The sequence below is a fragment of the Heterocephalus glaber genome, unplaced genomic scaffold (assembly GCF_053883595.1).
Source record: "Heterocephalus glaber isolate CG9 unplaced genomic scaffold, H.glaber_assembly_v1.0 deba00001606, whole genome shotgun sequence".
NCBI classification, from domain to species: domain Eukaryota; kingdom Metazoa; phylum Chordata; class Mammalia; order Rodentia; family Bathyergidae; genus Heterocephalus; species Heterocephalus glaber.
Window position 1 is genome coordinate 36,889,092 of NW_028258377.1, and position 5,209 is coordinate 36,894,300.

The 5,209-nt window shown below is 47.3% G+C and overlaps 1 pseudogene; it reads right to left on the bottom strand.

Annotated features, from left to right (window-relative positions):
- Positions 1-2,555: 2,555 nt before the first annotated feature.
- LOC101699971 (interferon-gamma-inducible GTPase 10-like) lies at positions 2,556-4,876 on the bottom strand (annotated as a pseudogene).
- Between the last annotated feature and the right edge of the window lie 333 nt (positions 4,877-5,209).

Genomic DNA, 5,209 nt, shown 5'->3' on the forward strand with positions numbered 1-5,209 from the left:
GTGAGAACATCAACAGCCATCTCATGGATATTAAATGGATAATAAGGGAATTGTAATGATTCCATGCTCACAAATTCAACAACTTAGAAGAAATGAACTAATTCTGAGAAATATACAAACTACCAAAGTCACTCAGAATGAGAAGAGGAGGAAGGAGTCTTACACCTATTCAAGTAATTGAAGTTGCTGGGGGGTTTTTTGGTACCAGGGATCGAACTTGGGACCTTGCGCTTGTGAGGCAGGCACCTGAACCACTGAGCTAAATCCCCGACCCTACACTTGGATTTTGTAACCACTTAGAACAGTCACAAACAGCAGCATACGGAAGCATTTTGCGGTGGCCTATGAACTGCAACAAGCTGTTTGCATCCATGAAAATCTGCATTGCATTAGTCTCTCTGCCCTTCATTGCCAGATATTGTCAGACAGTGGGATTTTTTTTAATCTAACTGCAAAACCTGGATGAACACTTCAAGTGTGGATGCTAAAAACCTATTCCTCTTAGCTTACAATATGTGGATTAATTTAAGTGTTATGGGGTTTTGGGGCAGGTGGAGTACAAGCTATATTTTCATGGAATGATTTTACTTTTGAAGCCAGAAATCACATTTTTCAATAACTGTAATTTTTCTACTTTATAAATTCTGTAAACGCTGTTCAGTACAGGGCCATGTGTATAAACCACAATGTCAGCAAGATAGCACAAATTAATTAACATTTCAAAAGCAAAAGGCTATAAGATGTTCTTTCTACAAGATCATTAATGATCTTTTTTTTTTTGTCAAGAGCTTTTACTGATTTAAAACTAGAAGTGATTCTCTAGAATCCAGCCTAAAGGACATCTGCACAGCTGACCAAAATGCCCGAAACCAGCGCTGGATAAATCTGCCAGTGGACTGCACAGAGGCTCCCTCTCTTGTCTTTTCTTTAAGCAGTGATTTGGAAGTTTTGGGCTCCTGTTCCCACCCATCCCAGTCTCCTGCTCAGATCCCTAGCAATGCCCATTCTGAAAAAGCTGATCCTGCACCCTACTGGCTACAGGGCTCAAATCTCAAACTTCAATTGTGTGCTAGTGCAACAGGAATGTAGAAATCTCCAGTCATTGTCCTAAATCTGCAATCACCTCGTATTCCAAGAAATGCAGAGCCATGCAGTCTACCCATTGCTGAGGCCACCTGCCCAAGCCAGAACAATTGCTCCACGATGGTCCCCAAGCCCTCCAAGCCAAACCATCACCTCATGGGAACTGCACTGTTCCTCATGCGAAAAGGATATTTTGAAGCTACAAAACCAGGACTGAGATTATGATCAACTTGACCCCAGCCCGCCACAGCACCCCATAAAACTGGTACCCACTCTTTTATTCACAGGTCAGTCTGATCTACTTTGTCAGATCCGTGCCCCGTTCAGCTCCTTGGCTGAAGTCCTTTCCCGATTTTCTCTTGCTTTCCTTTGTTGAGGGTCCAGCTTCATCTTTGTCAGCCCCGCAAGCTGAAGTCCATTGCAATTCACTGTTACTTCCCAACTGAAATATTTCCCTGGAAATTTGTGCTGATTTGCCCAGGTTTTATTACTGTCATCGCTGAAGAAAGGACTCTGCTCTACCCTGTGATATTAGGAGGGATTAGAGAGGATTGAAAAGCAATCCAATCAATCATACCAAATAGCCATATCGCTATTGTCTAAACACCAGCCACACTCGACTCCTGCGGCCAGAACAGAAAAACAACTGAGAGGAGGAAGAGCTCAGAGAATCAGACAACAAAATCGTTCTGTGATGTCACCACCCAAATGAGCAGATCCCTTGTATTTATACTGTTTGTAAGGGAACGAAACTGACCTCTTATAAAAATGCAATACATGGTTTGCCTCTGATTTGAGATCTCTCCCTATTTTACACATCTGTGAAACATGTGGCAACGTGCAGAACAACTGAGCTCTGCACACTCGTGCTGAGAGCCGCTTCTGTTTATACAGGGTCTGCTTCTGTACGGTGGTGGTGCGGGGAGGGGTCGGGCTGACCGTGGCCAACTCTGTGCCCTCTTCCATGTGTCAGGGCCCCTGCACTCTGGAGACGCTTGCGGAGGAAGGTGGATCTGAGGCACCCTGTCTAGCATTTACAGCTGTGACACTGAACAGCGTCCACCAGGGAAAGGAGGAAAGAAAGCCGCGTGCACGGTAACTGTAACAGCAGCAGTAAGAGTCCCCGAGCACTGAGGCAGGTCCGTTTGATTTTTGCCATGTCCCACTGCCGAGGTTTGAGATAAAGAATTTGAGCAAGGGGCCGGGGATTTAGCTCAGTGGTTCCGGCACCTGCCTCGGACGCACAAGGTCCTGAGTTCGATCCCTGGTACCAAAAAAAAGCATTTGAGCAAGAGCAGAAACATGCCATTTTCCCTCTTCTGCCAGTTGAATTCACTTTTGCTTTCCAAACTCCCTGCTAAGGCACCTCTCCCTCCTAACTGCTGACCTTCATTTTGCTACATTCACGGGATGCTCACCCCACCCAGTGCCGAGAAATTTCCAGAAATAAAACGTAGGGCCTGGAAGTATGATAGCCAAGACCATTTCTCTGTTTTTCAAGTTTATTAGTACATATTCCCAGTACACAAAGTTTACATATTCAGCTTAGGGAGCGGCTACATGTGTGTGACACACAGTGCTTCTTATTCCCTTCTACTCCCTACCCAGCTCCCTCCCTCCATCTCTAGATCCCATTTCCCCATTGTCATTATTATTGTTACTGTTATTTATTGTTGTTGTTATCTTTAGATCATGTCTGCAACATATAATGATTGCATACATTGTGGGTATTTAGTACACGCACACGACACATCTTAAATCTGTTTAACTCCCCTTCCGCTACCCACCACTTACCTCACCCTCACTCTCTTGGGGCCCTTCTCATTTGCAAAAGATCTTCACACAAGCTTAAATACCTTAGGGTTTCTCTCATGCAAAGTACAAATAAATAGCAAAATGAAAGAAAAACAAATCAGGAAGAAAGATCTCGGCCTCCCGCCACCCGCTTTGCTATGTTTTCCAATGACACACATTTTACTGAACACCTAACGATGTTTCCTTATTGTGGATCTTCCCTTATTTAGTTAGGAGAGTATTGACATGGCCATTGAGAAAAAAATCATTAAACGACAATATATAACCCTCCCTGTGATTGTTACAAAGCGATTATTATCTGAGGAAATCATGGAAATGCAGACTACCTCAAAACACTTGGAGATTAACTGAAACAGATGTTATGTTACTGTCAGGGTTCAATCAAAACAGATCAATCCAGGGGCCAGGGGATTTAGCTCAGTGGTTCAGCTGCCTCCCTAGCAAGCGCAAGGTCCCCAGTTCGATCCCCGGTACCAAAAAAAAAAAAATCAATCCATGCTGAAGGCAGCTACAGTCAAATCACCAATGCACAACATGTGTTATCATGTGAAAGCCCTTGACTTCCTCTACTAGACAGGCACTTCTTCTACCCTCGGGGTCACTGACCCGGGATTGGCAGGAAGCCCACCATCCCTTGCAATGCAAGGCCTGCGGTCCATTTCCAGCTCCTTGAGGCCAGGCGCAGTTCTTCTACCTCATTCACTCAGGCTTGAGCACTTATAATCTTGCGCAAGAGAAGTTTAGCATCATCAGCCACTGTATCGAGGAATTTCAAACGTAGAAAGTAGTTTTTCAGAAACTGGCATGCAACAGATGCGAGACCTCCATTCACTGAGCAGAAGGTTTCGACACAGTGCGTGGCCTTTGCTACTATACTGTCATCCTTCACAAGGGGCCAGAAATCCAAGCACTTGGTGTAGCCCTTGATATCCTGCACAGAAGTGCCCAGCTTCTCAGCAATCTCTTCAATCGACTCATCATCCAGACCGAAATAGCTTCGGTAGAGCTTCAGGCACGCTTCCTGCTCAGGCAAATCAAAGCCTCTGATGATGGGCACGAAGGGGATGAAGGCCAAAGCCGAGGACTTCACAGTATCCAGCCAGATCTTCTCCCTGAGGAAACCTCTCTTCAGCTCGACAGAAGCATCAGACAGCGTGGGCAACATGAGTGCGAAGGCTTGGCGTTTGTGAGCAGGAAGCTCCGCCAGCAGAGTCGTCTCCAGGAGGGGGAAGTCGAAGTCACACAGATCAAAGTTGGAGACCAAGAAGACGCGGGCATCAGGCAATCTGATGTCGCTGAGGTTAGCCAGGCAGTAGTCTTGGATGTGCTGGAGAACTCTCTCCCTCTTGAAGAACTGGGGTTTGGCTTCCTGTTCGTTATCTAAATCGCTGTCCACCTTGGTTCTAACAAAGTAGAATTTCTTCCCCAATTCCTTGATTTTCTAGGCCAGGAGAGCATCACTGAGGCTGAAGCGGGAGGAGGAGATGATGATGAAGAAGTCAAAGCTGGCGAACCCCACTGTCTCCAGGTAGGTGTCCGGGGCGAATCTGGCCGTCCCGGTTCCAGGCAGGTCCCAGAAGGTCACGTTGGGATATTTTGGGTGTTGATAGGGGGTCTTCTTCATGGTGGTCTCCACGACCCCCACATCGGCTGCCCCCTCCTCGCCGTGAGCAAGCCCTCTCAGGGCGTTGATGAAGCTGGACTTGCCGGTCCCGGACTCCCCGATCACAGCCAGCTCCAGGACCGCATTTTCTGCCGCACCGAGTATTTCTTGGATCAGGTCCACCACAGCCTGTAGATTCCCCTCCTTGAAAGCCGCTTGGATTCTGGCCAGGGCTTCTGGAGGGAAGATGCCTCCGGTCTCACTGATTAAGGTAGCATACTAAGGCACGAAATCGGCAGCCAATTGCTGAAAATTCCTTTGCGACAAATTTGTCGGGAAGGCCGAGATGAACTCATCCATGGCAGTGGATTAGGCGAGGTCTGTGGAAAGGAGAGACAGAACTAAGTTACAGAGAATGAAGCATCCAGACAGAGAGACAGGGTCAGCTGAGGAGCCATGCGGGGCTCTCTGGTCCTTCCACTCCCTCACACTGATTCCTGTCAGTCTAACCAGTTTGTTTCTCCTGTGAGTTTAGGGTCCACCGCCGCAGAAGGGCCTACCTACTCTCCACGCTGCTGGCGTCTGTCTCCCAGGAGTTTGGACAGAGTGATGGCCTATAAAGGCAGCGGCATCCTGCCCCGGAACCTGTGATTGTGTAACCTGTGTCAAGGTTCTTCGGGCGTGACAACGCTCCAGGGTCCCCAGGTG